The sequence below is a fragment of the Giraffa tippelskirchi genome, chromosome X, assembly GCF_054371585.1.
Source record: "Giraffa tippelskirchi isolate mGirTip1 chromosome X, T2T-mGirTip1v1.2.pri, whole genome shotgun sequence".
Taxonomy (NCBI): domain Eukaryota; kingdom Metazoa; phylum Chordata; class Mammalia; order Artiodactyla; family Giraffidae; genus Giraffa; species Giraffa tippelskirchi.
In genome coordinates, this window is record NC_137289.1 from 34,528,817 (window position 1) to 34,543,746 (window position 14,930).

The 14,930-nt window shown below is 42.1% G+C and overlaps 1 long non-coding RNA gene across 20 annotated transcripts in view; it reads right to left on the bottom strand.

Moving 5' to 3' along the window:
- Positions 1-14,930, bottom strand: part of LOC145536036 (uncharacterized) — a 57,550-nt gene that overhangs the window by 17,266 nt on the left and 25,354 nt on the right. For 15 of the 20 annotated variants that reach the window (XR_014075607.1, XR_014075623.1, XR_014075606.1 and 12 more), the window contains one exon: positions 3,038-3,129. The exons of the other annotated variants lie outside the window; for them this stretch is intronic. This is a non-coding gene — a long non-coding RNA (uncharacterized LOC145536036). The remainder of the gene's footprint in view (positions 1-3,037; positions 3,130-14,930) is intronic. 20 annotated transcript variants of the gene reach the window in all.

Sequence of the window (14,930 nt, forward strand, 5' to 3'; positions counted from 1 at the left end):
TCTGGGAAATGCTGGGCCTGTGTTGCCTTCTGTTGGGTGGTAAGTCATAAGGCTACCATGGTGTTCCTCCAGTCCTGGAATTCCCAGCCACTCTGCCTTCCTCTTTACCTCTTTTATAATTCTCCTTTGGTTATCTCTTGAATTATTTCTAGAATTCATAATTATACTCAGCTGAGAGGAAGAGGGAGCAATGAGTCTATGTCATCTTGTCCAGACTGGAAGTAGAAGTCCAATTTCACATTGGTTTCTGCTGCTGCTTCTCCTAGGAATGACTCCGGCTTTCATCTGCCACCCTTCTCTTGTCAAAGAGATGCTCAGGAGGCTTTGCTTTAGGTAATATAACAAGTTCTCAGTTTAGGAGGGTTTTTTGTGTTTATGTCTGTGTCTGTTTGATTTTGAGAAGAAAGGCTGGCAGAGACCAGCCCTGCAGCAGCAACTGTGTCACCGTGGGGAAACACTCTTGATTGGAGGCTGAGTCAGCTGTGGATCTGTCTGGCCGATACGACACTCCAATGGCCCTGTACTCACAGGATCATATTTTGAGGAGTCAGAACAACTAAAATTTGGCACTAATACTTCCAGACAGGATGGAGGCAGAATATCAGAAAATAAGATTTTAAAATATTCGTTCTCTGCAGAAAACCTTGGCATATCAGTGTGCAGCATACTCTGTGCAGCACTGATCTTCAAGGAAAACAAGAGGCCACTGGAGAAGACTGCCTGTTCCAGTATGCTGAATTGTGATCCCCCAGAGATGTCCACGTCCTAATCCTTGGGATCTGTGAAGATGTTACCTTACATGGACTTTGCAGGTGTGATTAAGCTAAGGATTTAAGATGGGGACATTATCCTGGATTATCCAGGTGGGCCTAATCTAATTACAGAGTCCACATAAGTTAGAAACAGCAGGGTTAAAATTAGAGAAGGCAATGTGAAGCAGGGATCAGTCACCGAGAGAGAGAGGTCTAAAGATGCTATGTGCTCGCTTTGAAGATAGAGGAAGGGGCCATGAGCCAAGGAATGACCATGGCTTCTGGAAGCTGAAAAATGGCTGATTTTAGACTTCTGATCTCCAGAAGTATAAGATAATAAATTTATGTTGTTATAAGCCATGAAGTTTGTGGTAATTTATTATAGTAGCAACAGGTAGTAATACACTGAAAGAGGGCAAGGAAGGGTCATGATGGGGGTGAAAGGTCAGAGAGTACTATACAGTAGTAGGAAAATGGCTGCAGTTTAAATGCTTGCTGAACAAGTTTCATGTTTAAAACTCCAGTCTGAGAGGAGACTGATTCAAAGTCTAGACCACGGCTGAAAATTAGAACTTTTTATGATGATGGGAAGGTTCTGTATCTGCACTCTCCAATACAGTAGCCATTATTAGGCACATGTGACTACTGAGAACCTGAAATGTGGCTAGGGCTAATGAGGAAATGAATTTTTAATCTGATTTACTTAATTAACTTACATTTAAATTTCAAAAGTTTCATGTAGCTAGAGGCTGCTTGTATTGGACAGAGCAGGTCTCTACCATTAAAAAGAGTGTGGATAAGGTAAATACAAACTTATCGTTCAATTCTTCAATGCTAGAAAACTAGCTTGCCGAAAACAGCTTATATCAAATTAAAGAAGCACCAACACTTCTCTGGAGATCAGATTTCTCATAATAAATTTATGTTGTTATAAGCCATGAAGTTTGTGCTAATTTATTATAGTAGCAACAGGTAGTAATACACTGACAAAGGGCAAGGAAGGGTCATGATGGGGGTGGAAGGTCAGAGAGTACTATAGAGTAGTAGGAATTCTACTTCTTAATTCTGGAAGTATTCTCATAACCTCTGCCATAATACAAGCACAAACCTAGAAGAGGAAAAAACATTTAAACAGCCTGCCAAACTGCTATCATAAAATCCATGAACTTCACAGGAGATATATGAGGTCAGCCCTTGGTGAAACATTAGAAGAACCTAGAATACACTGGTCTCAGCCTCTGACACCAAAAAGAGTAAAGCTGGAAACTAAACAAGATAGAATTTCAAAAGCACAGAAATCTGGGACCCATTTAATAGGGAAAGACATACTACTACATGCCTCAGAGGTCCAGGGCAAAAGCAGATGGTCATAATGGCCACTCTGAGTCACAAAGCAAGGTTATATTATGTTCTGAGCCATCTGTTTAAGAAGGCAAACAGTGAATGATGCGATTAAAAAAAGAAAACCTCAACAAAGAAAATGGATAAATGTAAAATAAAACAAAAAACTATGTTTCCAGTGTCACACAAAACTCCTACTTTTTTTTTCTTAAACTTTTTATTTTGTACTGGAGTATAGCTGATTAACAACATTGTGATAGTTTCGGGTGAGTGGCAAAGGGACTCAGCCATACATATACATGTATCCATTCTCTTAAAAAAACCCCTCCCATCCAGGCTGCCACGTAATACTGAGCAGAGCTCCATGTGCTAGCTATATAGTCAGTCCTTGTGGGTTATCCATTTTGAATACAGCAGTGTGTACATGTCCATCCCAAACTCTCTATCCCCCCTCTTTTTCCTGGTAACTATAAGTTCATTCCCTAAGTCTGTGAGTCTCTGTTTTGTAGGTTCATTTGTATCATTTCTTTTTAGATTCCACGTATAAGTGATATCATATAATATCTGTCTTTCTGTGTCTGACTTCACTCTGTATGGCAACCTCTAGGTCCATCCATGTTGTTGAAAATGGCATTTGTTTTGTTCTTTTTTTATGGCTGAATACTATTCCACACACACATATATATATACACACACACAGCCCCCCACCACATCTTCTTCATCCATCCCCCCATTGATGGACAGTTAGGTTGCTTCCATGTTTGGCTATTGTCAACAGTGCTGCAATGAACATGGGCAGAACCCCTACTTTTAAGGTACTGGCCACTGTGCTATGTCACCCATTCCAGCTCTTTGTCACTGTGGTTGTCACCATCATGATATGCACCAGGGTTGGTAACTCACTTCAAGCATTCTCTCACCATTACCATCAACACCATTCTCACCTTATCCTTCTGCTTTAACTGCCACACAACTTCCAAATCTGGATCAATGCAATAAGCCACCACTGCTGTTTCTGTGTCCATGGTGCTGAGCCCTGGGGGAGGAAAGAGCACAGTGGTACAAGACAGGATCATCGTGAAAAGCATGGTCTCTGTGGAATATTACATGGTGGTTATATATGCAAGAAATCTATATGTGCTGATATGAAAAAATATTTAAGGCACCTCAAATTAAAAAGCAAGTGATACCACACCCTGAGTATGGCAATCATCAAAAAGATAGATAACAAATGTTGGTGAAGATGTGGAGAAACTGGAACCCTCTTGGGTTGCTGGTGGGAATGTAAAATGGTGCAGCCACTTTGAAAATGTGTGGCAGTTTCTCAAAATGTCAAACATAGAGCTACTGTATGATCCAGTGTTGGGGAAATTAAATGAATAGTCTTGTATAGACTTCAGAGACAAAGCAGAGCAGGCTTCTGACCTTGCTTCTAACCTACCTGGACACTGCTCTGACTGGGAGTGACTGGGAGTGACTGCCTGCTATGAGTGCAAGACTTGCAGCACCATAGATAAGATGGGGGAGGAATCTTGAGATTGTTGAGAACCTGGAGGGGGCCTAGTCAACCAAGCCCCAGACTTAGCAGTTCAGTTCAGTTCATCTCAGTCACTCAGCCATGTCTGACTCTTTGTGACCCCATGGACTGCAGAATGCCAGGCTTCCCTGTCCATCACCAACTCCCAGAGCTTACTCAAACTCATGTCCATCGAATCGGTGATGCCATCCAACCATCTGTTGCCCCCTTCTCCTGTTGCCCTCAATCTTTCCCAGCATCAGGGTCTTTTCAAATGAGTCAGCTCTTTGCATCAGGTGGCCAAAGTATTGGAGTTTTAGCTTCAGCGCCAGTCCTTCCAATGAATATTCAGGACTGATCTCCCTTAGGATGGACTGGTTGGATCTCCTTGCAGTCCAAGGGACTCTCAAGTCTTCTCCAAAACCATAGTTCAAAAGCATCAGTTCTCTGGCACTCAGCTTTCTTTATAGAAATGTTGCTATACTTCTTTTTAACATTTCTTTATAGAAATGTTGCTACAGGCTTAGCAACATTCCAAGTTTTACAAGACAAAACAAACAGCATTAACAGGAAACTAGGCTTGCAATTTGGTCACAGATTGATGATGATATCAGTTTGCATCCATCCTGGGATTATAAACGGGAACCCTGAACTGCAATCTTTGAAGTCTCACCACGGAGTGGACACACTGCTTGGGACCCTTTTCCCAATCAGGACTCCAGATGTGCTGTGACACAGGACTTTAAGTCTGGGTGTTGGTCAAAACCCAATTTGGTGATGTAGTCTCTGCTCTTTCTAGTTCTCTTTTCTTTTAATGCTAGTATGTTGAAAGTAAGCTAGATAATTCTCTAATAAACATCTGTATTATTTATTTGTATATAACGAGTGGCTTATTTTGTTAACAAATCCTTTGAAGCTGAGACAAAAGTGAAAACTTTCAGCACAACACCAGCGATTCCACTTATTGGTAGATATTCAAGAGATATGAAAATAAACGTCCACACAAAAATTTGTAATTGAATGTTCATAACAGTATTATTCATGACAGCCAAAAAGTGGAAACAACTCAGTGTCCACTAACTGATGAATTGATAAAAAAAATGTGGTGCATATGTACAATGGAATGTTATTCAGCAGTAAAAAGAATGAAGTTCTGATTCATGCTATAACATAGATGAGCCTCGAAAACATGTGCTAAGTAAAATAAACCAGTCACAAAAGACCATGTATTACATGCTTCCATTTATAGGCAAGTCCAAAATAGGCTAATCTACAGAGACAGAAAGGAGACTAGTGGTGTCTTTGGGCTGTGGGTGGGCACTGGGGATAAGGGAGTAACAGTTAAAGGGCTCAGGGTGTCGTTTTGAGGTGATGAACATGTTTCAAAAACTGACTATGATGGTGGTTGTATATATCCATGAATATACTAAAAACCACTCAATTGTACAGTTTTAATGTGTGAATTGTACGGTGTGTGAAGTACAGCTCAATTCAATAAAGCTGTTATTTTTTTTAAAAAAGCAAGTGCTAGAATAATGCATGTACTATGAGTTCATTTACATAAAACCCCAAACTACATATGCATGCAATATAAACATTTGTGAATGTATGTAAATATATAGAAGATGATTTGGAAGGCTCCCCACCCATCTGTTAGCATTGGTTACTTCTGGAGAGGGAAGCAGGACTGCCTTCTGTACTCTCACACTTTCCGGCTTCTCCTCCTACCACCCTAGTTGTTCCTTCAAGTTGCTTTTGTAAGCATCCCTTCCTCTGCACATCTCTTTAGAATCTCATTTTACTCTTCAGGCTCTCCTCGAAGTGATCCTAAGATCACACATTTCCCAAAGCTTCAACAACTTCCATCTATATCCCAACCCATTCATTCAGCAAATATTCATTGAGCACCTACCAGGTACTGTACGAGTACCTTTGATTCCTTCCTTTCCCTCACCTCCCATCCCTCACCCAGCAAATTCCACCAGTCTCCTCTCCAATAAACATACAGTAAGGCCCCTACCTATGAATGAGTTCCATTCCAAGAATGCATTCAAAGTCCAGTTTGTTCCTAAGTCCATTTGTTGGACTAAGAGGAAGGAACTTTTACACAGGCAACTTGAAGGAACAACCAGAGTGTCTGACCCTCAGGTTTTTGGCTGAAGCAACTAGACAGACGGTGGGTGCCACTGGGACTGGAAGACAAGGGGAGGAGCAAGCGGGATTGGGGCTTGCTTCAAGAGCTGAGTTCTTGACATGTTAAATTTGAGATGTGTGTGAGTCATCCAACTAGAGATCCTAAGTAGATGGCTGGCTATAGAAGTCTAGATAGACCTCAGTGAGGTGGTCAGGGCTAGAGATGGAAGTTTAGAAACTAAACTTATCAGTATAGATATAGTATTTAAAGCCCAGGGAATAAATAACCTAGGAAGAAAGTGGAGAATGAGAAAAAAAAAGGGGCCTGATGCAGAGTTCTAATGTCTCCCATATTTGTATGTCCAGCGCTAACCTCCTTCTTCCATGAGTTCCAAATGCCTTACATGAACCTGATATGGCCCCAAATGATTGTATCGACTTCCTCTTCAAAACTGGTCCTCCTTCTGTAGTCATCAGTAAATTTACTCTCCAGTACCAATCCCCATCTTTCCATCCCCATGACAGTTACTTTAGGTCATCAACCTCATCATCTTATGCCTAGATGACTACAGTAGTTTCATAGCTGGCATCTCTGCCTCTAGTATTTCCCTCCAACTGATGCCAGTCAGTTCAGTTCAGTTCAGTCATTCAGTCGTGTATAACTCTTTGCGACCCCATCAACCACAGCATGCCAGGCCTCCCTGTCCATCACCAACTCTCGGAGTCCACCAAAACCCATGTCCATTGAGTCGATGATGCCATCCAACCATCTCATCCTCTGTTGTCCCCTTCCCCTCCTGCTCTCAATCTTTCCCAGCATCAGGGTCTTTTCCAATGAGTCAGCACTTCGCATCAGGTGGCCAAAGCATTGGAGCTTCAGCTTCAACATCAGTCCTTCCAATGAGCACCCAGGACTGATCTCCTTTAGGATGGACTGGTTGGATCTCCTTGCAGTTCAAGGGACTCTCAAGAGTCTTCTCCAACACCACAGTTCAAAAGCATAAATTCTTCAGCGCTCAGCTTTGTTTATAGTCCAACTCTCACATCCATACGTGACCACTGGAAAAACCATAGCCTTGACTAGATGGACCTTTGTTGGCAAAGTAATGTCTCTGCTTTTTAATATGCTGTCTAGGTTGGTCATAACTTTCCTTCCAAGAAGTAAAAGTCTTTTAATTTCATGGAAGCAATCACCATCTGCAGTGATTTTGGAACCCAGAAAAATAAAGTCAGCCACTGTTTCCACTGTTTGCCCATCTATCTGCCATGAAGTGATGGGACCGGATGCCATGATCTTAGTTTTCTGAATGTTGAGGTTTAAGCCAACTTTTTCACTCTCCTCTTTCACTTTCATCAAGAGGCTTTTTAGTTCTTCTTCACTTTCTGCCATAAGGGTGGTGTCATCTGCATATCTGAGGTTATTGATACTTCTCCTGGCAATCTTGATTCCAGCTTGTGCTTCCTCCAGCCCAGCGTTTTTCATGATGTACTCTGCATAGAAGTTAAATAAGCAGGGTGACAATATACAGCCTTGACGTACTCCTTTTCCTATTTGGAACCAGTCTGTTGTTCCATGTCCATTTCTAACTGTTGCTTCCTGACCTGCATACAGGTTTCTCAAGAGGCACATCAGGTGGTCTGGTATGCCCATCTCTTTCAGAATTTTCCACAGTTTATTGTGATCCACACAGTCAAAGGCTTTGGCATAGTCAATAAAGCAGAAATAGATGTTTTTCTGGAACTCTCTTGCTTTTTCGATGATCCAGCAGATGTTGGCAATTTGATCTCTGGTTCCTCTGCCTTTTCTAAAACCAGCTTGAACATCTGGAAGTTCACGGTTCACGTATTGCTGAAGCCTGGCTTGGCCAGTAGGGTCCTTCTAAAATGCCCAATCATGGCATTTCCCTACTTAAAACCTTTTGATGTTTCCCATTGTTCAAGATAAAGTACAAATTCTTAAACTGAATGTATAAGGTCTTTTAAGATTTGTTTCCTGCCCATCTTTTCAACCTTATCTTCCATTTACTCCGTCTCTCTTACATTCTAGGCATACCAATTGATAAACTGCCTTTAGTTCTCTGGACACATCATTCTTATTTATTTCTACAAACATGTACCTATCTGCAATGCACCCCACCACTAGCTGTTCTCCAGCTCTATGCAAAGTTTTCAGATTGCTCTCCAAGCCAACTTGATCTCTTCTTTCTTGATGTCCCCTCAGTATCCTGAGCATGCTTCCATCTTTATTGTCTATATCTTATTATATTTCTATGTCCATGTAGCTCTCTCCCTCTACTAGCCAATAAGCTTAATGAAGGCAGGGATGGTACTTACTTGTTTTACCAGCACTTAATATGGTGCTGAGCATATAGTTAATCACATCAGCCAGTATTTATCAAGTGCTTATTATTAGTGCTAAGTAATTTGATAAGTGCTTACATGCACTGATTCATTTAATCTTTAAAAAAATTTTTGTTGGAGTATAGTTGATTTACAATAATGTATTAGTTTCAGGTGTACAGCAAGTGAGTCAGTTATACATAGATATATATCCACTCTTTTTTAGATTCTTTTCCCATTTAGGCCATTACAGAGTATTATGTAGAGTTCCTTATTGTGTAGGTTCTTATTAGTTATCTATTTTATATATAGTAGTGTATGGGGCTTCCCAGGTGGCTCAGTGATAAAGAATCAGTCTGCCAATGCAGGAGTCTTAGGTTTGATCCCTAGGTAAAGAAGATCCCCTGGGGAAGGAAATGGCAACCCACTCCAGTATTCTTGCCTGGAGAATTCCATGGAGATTTCAAAAGGAACCTGGTGGCCTATAGTTCATGGGGTCGCAAAAGAGTCAGATGTGACTGAGTGTATGAGCACGCACATATGCCACTCCAGTTTCCCATTGGTAACCATAATTTTCTTTTCTACATCTGTGACTCTATTTGTTTTACAAATAAGTTCATGTGTACCACTTTTTTAGATTCCATGTATAAGTATCATCATATAATATTTGTCTCTCTCTGACTTACTTCATTCAGTATGACAATCTCTAGGTCCATCCATGTTGCTGCAAACGGTATTATTTCATTCTTTTTATGGTGGAGCAATATTCCATTGTATGATTCATTTAATATGTACAGCAACCCTATGAGGCAGGTACTATTACTATGCTCAACTGAGAAGTAGGAAATAGACACAGAGAGGTTAAGTAACTTTGTCCAAGTCACACAGCTAGTAAGTAATGGATACAAGCCCAGTCAGTCTAGCTCCAGAGTCTGTGCTTGTAATCACTAGTCTCTCAGCAAATAAATGCCTGTTCAATGAATGGAAAATTGGAAACATGGGACATATGATTTTTTTTCATGTTATTATTCTGACCTTGACAATTTCATCTTTTCTTTCATTAAAAAACCTCATTTCATTCAGAGCTCAGACTCAATAAAGCTACAAAATCAAATAACAGATCTTGTGCTATGGAGCTCAAGGGAACCAATAAGAGCAAATGTCATTATCCTCACACCTCCAGGCACTTAGCAAGTCAGGTTGATTTATTGATGTTCAATGACTAGGGCCAAAGCACAGAAAAATAAGATAGGTCTAAACATCATAACATCAAAGCATCCTGACAGTAACCATTTACTGAGCACCTCACAGATGTCAGGCACTTTGCTGAGTTTTACATGAATTACCTCATTCAATCTTTCCAACAGCCTTCTGTGGTTTCTGCACTCTTAGGCTCTCCATCTTACAGATGAGAAAATAGGCTCAAAGAGGTTGGGTAACTTCTGCAAGGTTGCAAAGTTAGTAAATGGCAAACCAGGATTTACGCCAGGGCTGTCGGCTGTAGTCGGTGCTTTAAAGCTCTGCAGCGGACCGTCCCACTTGCCTGAGTCAACTGTGACTCTAGGGCTGTGCTGCCCCCGCTGGACAAACACTAACCACATGCAGCTAGGTCAATTTATGTATTTATTTTTTAAATTTTATTGAGGTATAGTTTATTTACAATATTGTGTTAATTTCTGCTGTATAGCAAAGTGAGTCATTTATACATACATACATACATACATATATATATACACACACACACACACACATACACACATACATATACACACATTCTTTTTCATATTCTTTTCCATGATGGTTTATCACAGGATATAGAATATAGTTCCCTGTGCTCTACAGTGGGACCTTGTTGTTTATCCATCCTATATATAATAGTTTGCATCTGCTAATCCCAAACTCCCAATCCTTCTCTCCCCCACTCCCTTTCCCCTTTGGTAAGCATAAATTTGCTTTCTATGTCCATGGGTCTATTTTGCAAATAAGTTCATTTGTGTCATATTTTAGATTTCACATATAAGTGATTCATATGGTATTTGTCTTTGTGATTTACTTAGTGTAATAATCTCCTGATTCATTCAATTGCCGCATATGGCATTATCTCATTCTGTTTATGGTTGAGTAATATTCCACCTAGATAGCATATTTAAAAGCAGAGACATTACTTTGCCCACAAAGGTCCATCTAGTCAAGGCTATGGTTTTTCCAGTGGTCATGTATGGATGTGAGAGTTGGACGGTGAAGAAAGCTGAACGCTGAAGAATTGATGCTTTTGAACTGTGGTGTTGGAGAAGACTCTTGAGAGTCCCTTGGACTGCAAGGAGATCCAACCAGTCCATCCTAAAGGAGATCAGTCCTGGGTGTTCATTGGAAGGACTGATGTTGAAGCTGAAACTCCAATACTTTGGCCACCTCATGCGAAGAGTTGACTCATTGGAAAAGACCCTGATGCTGGGAAGGATTGGGGGCAGGAGGAGAAGGGGACGACAGAGGATGAGATGGTTGGAGGGCATCACTAACTCGATGAACATGGGTTTGGGTAAGCTCCGGGAGTTGGTGATGGACAGGGAGGCCTGGCATGCTGCGATTCATGGGGTCGCAAAGAGTCGGACACGACTGAGCGACTGAACTGAACTGAATATTCCACTGTATATATACACTAAATCTTTATCCATTCCTGTCAATGGACATTTAGATTTATTCCCACGTCTTGGCTTTTGTGAATAGTGCTGCTACGAATATAGGGTTGCATGTTATCTTTTCAGATTAGAGTTTTGTCTGGATATATGCCCAGGAGTGAGATTGCTGGATCATATGGTAATTCTATTTTTAGTCTTCTGAGGAACTGCCATACTGTTTTCCATAGTGGCTGTACTAACCTATACTTTCATCAACAGTGTAGGAGGGTTAGCTTTTCTTTATACCCTCTCCAACATTTATTAGACTTTTTAATGATGGCCATTCTGACTGGTGTGAGGTGACACCTCACTGTAGTTTTGATTTGCATTTCCCTAATAATTAGCGATGATGAGCATCTTTTCATATAGGTCAATTCAATTAAAATTAACTACAACTAAAAATTCAGTTCCTCAGTCACACCAGCCACATTTTATGTGCTCGAAAGCCACATGTGGCTAATGACCACCATATTAGAGAGCGCAAAGAAACACTGCCCTCATTACAGAAGGTTTCCTAGGTCAGTGAGGCAACAAAGTGCGCTGCCTATGACAAGATAGGCTCTGCAAGCTTCTTTCAAGTGTTGTGTCCTTCTCTCTATCCTGTCAATCTGGCTCTTCTCACTTCATAGTCTTGAGGAAACTCAGAGGCATCCTTTAAGGTAATAACTTTCATTATCATCCCTTCCATCATTCACCTCTTCAGTAACATCACCCTTTCTATCCACTACCCACAGTTCATCCTTGTGCCCCATCCCAGTTGCCCCCTCCCCTCTCCAGTCCTGGGGAGACAGAGGTCCTGTTGTTATTCATTCTCATTCTGCCTTCAATCAACCCAGATGGTCGGGCGGGGGGACAGACACTTCACAGCCACAAGTAGGAAAGGTCCCCCAAAAGCAGAGATCCCCAACTGTTGTCTGCAACTAAGCCCTGTCTCCTCACCTGCTGCTGGCTCTGCTCTCCAGGGGGAGGGCTCACCCCACCCCTGGCCTAGCTGGCTGCAGAGGTGCAGGCTCCTGTGGCCACCATGACTCTAATATGATTTTGGAGCTGCTGAAAAGGACCTGCAACCTTTTTCAAACCACATGTTACCCAATGTCAATGAAATCTGATAGGATGCTAGAAGACAGGCTGATTGCATATAATCTGCTCTGCACACAGGGATGAGTTGGGAAGAAAGGAGACAAAGCGGCCAGGGATAGAGGAGCTAAATAAGATCCATTTGATTACCTATGGTCATGGAGAATAGATATGGCAGCTTATTAAAGCCCCTCAATAATCCCAAAGGCACTCTGGAATTCATTATATGAAGTAGCCATACCCTACCTCTGAACCCCAGCAGACTTATCCACCTAATTAATTTTTCTCAGACTGATATTAAAATGGGCATATATTTTCCAAGCTGATTATAACTGATGGCTAGAGGAAGTGGGCAATGGCATGCAAATTGGGAAGTGTAAAGACAGCTTAAAATGATCAATTCACCACTGAAAATCTCAATGGAGAGTATTGCAGAGTCACCTGTGTAGACTGTCCAAAGAAGAATTCTGCCTGTCAAGGCAACTACAGAGTTGAGACACCTGAGACACTTCTCAGAGGCCCACACCAAAGATGCAGGAAATAGTCAAGCTGGATGTCTCTTAGTTCACCATGCCACCAGTCAAAAAATCAGAGACACCCTGCAGATCTCAAAAAGGTTCTCATGCAGAAGCAACCTCACTCCAGCACAAGGCACTTACAGTTGGGGTTGTACTAGGGAGAGAAAGGGTGGGGGGAACTTCCCTGGTGGTTCATTGGTTAAGAATCTGCGTTGCAATGCAGGGGACACAGTTCGATCCCTGGTTGAGGAACTAAGATCCCACATGCTATGGGGCAACTGAGCCCATGCACCACAACTGGAGAGTCCATGCACGGCAAGGGAAGAGCTCAAATGACACAATGGGGATCTCACATCACAGCTAAGACCCAGCGCAGCTCAGTAAATAAATATTAAAAAAAAAAGAAGAAGAAGAAGAAAAAAGAAAGGAAGGAAGGAAGGGTGGGCAGGCTCTGTCCCCATCCCTGTGATATGTGGGTCATGCTGCCTTTGAAAATACAGCTGTAAAATGGGGACAGTAAGCAACACTCAGGGTTTTGCTCCAGTCATGCTTGAAGTGGGCAGAGCAAAGTGATAATGGAGCAGGGAAAGGATGAGGGGCCAGAAGACAGAATCACCATTCCTGAGAGCAAGAGTTCTCGCGAGACATTTATTGGTTTCTGTCTCCCCTCTGAAGGGAAGAAAGTAGGTCAACACACTCAAAGAACTGTGACCAGGAACAGTGAGACTGAGAGCGAGCTGCTGGCTGAGCCCTGCCAAGATGAAGCGGTGAGGGACACGCCTTTCGTTTTCAGGCACTTGGCTGAGGTCACTCTTGGCCTTGGGAAAAACTTGGGCTGTGGATCTCTTGGTGTGTATTCTCTGCAGACCCTCAGAGTTGGGTGCAAGGCGAGCCTCACATTTTAAAACTGTTATCTAAATGGTTGGCTGGCATGAGCTGCCAGGCACAGAATATTTATAAGCAAACTGCCTGCTTTGGCTTTTAGTCAAGGTGGACAAGGCTCAGGGCAGCTCGGCTAAATATAGACAGCACAGGGGGCCCAGGAAGCTGTAGAGCTCAGTTTCATGCCCAGGTCTCTTGGCTAACCTGGGGCAGACTCCCAGAATGTCTTTCTTTCATGGACGGATTTGTTCTTCGTAAGACCGGAGCACTGAGTAAGTTTTCCCAGGTCTAGAGAAAGGTGGGGGGTGGTGGGTGTCACACTGAGTCTATTGCATTCTCTGGCCTTGTCTTCCCTTAAAAGATCCAAGTTTAGGGAAAAGACCAGTTGTGATCGGGAGGAAGGTAGAGTAGTGAATACACGCATGGAAACAGGACAAAGTGGTGATGACCCACTGGCGGCCACATGGGGCCCCCTGAACAAGGTTGTTGGTTAGTCAGGGCCAGAAGGAGGCTGCCTGAGCCCTGGTCTAAGGGTAGAGGTGGTAAAGAAGCACACCAGAGGTGCCAAGTTAGAACTCCTGTTACCTGGGGCACAGCTATGAGGCAAGCAGTGTGAGACACAGGAATTCAGGGAGGCAATTTTAGTAGGAAATTTAAAAAGCAGGCCATTCCTGCCCTTTGTCTCTGCCCATATGCCATTCCTTTGCTCAGCAAGACTCTACTTGTACAGAAGCAAAGAACCCAGACCAAGGTGGCTGCCTATCCAGTCCAGTGAAGGGGCAGTGTTCTCAGGAAAAGCGTGGACTAGCCATGGAGCTGGGGAGGCCAAGGCTCAGGGAACTCTTCACTATTTCCCGCCCCCAAGGCCCTTGGCCCTACCTTTGCTCCTAGACACTTCTGCCAGAAGTCAGTATATCCTTGGGTGGCAGGAATACCTGGGAGGAGCTGCTATTTTTTTCTAATTATAAAATTGATAAGTGATGGCTGTATAAAATTGAGTATAAAAGAAAATTTAAAGTAGAAAAAAATAATCACTATAATCCTATCACTTAAAGATTATTACTATTACCAGCCTTTATGTAAATTTGGAGTATTCAGGCCTGGATGCAAGCTCTGGCTCTACTGCTACTTACAGTGTGACTTTGGGCAAGTTACATAACTTTCTGAACCTCAGTTTTCTTATCTACAAAATGTGAATAATCATAGTACTCACCTCAAAGCACTGCTGCAAGGATACAAGAATTCATTTAAAGAGGTATAGTCATCCCTGGCAAATAGTAAGTGATTAATAAATCCTGGCCACCACCACCATCATCATTATTCTATGTGCCAATATTCAAAACCATCCATACTGATGGCTGCATAATATTCCATCTTGTGATGATACCATTTCCTGAGTGTTAAACATCTCTGTTGTTTCCAAGATTTCAGCATTACAAAATTGTTGTAAGGCACATTCTTGCATGTAACCTCTGATCATTTCCTTCACATAAATCTCCTAGAATTGAGCTTATGGGAAAAAGAATATGAACATTTTCAGGCCCTTGTTCCAGACTACAAACTGGGTTTCTAGAAAGGTTGTATTCATTTACATTTCTACCAGCAGGGCATACAAGTACCTATATCTTCATACTTTCACCAACACTGAGTAATAACATTTTTTAAAAGTCTCTGGCAATTTGATAAGGGAAAT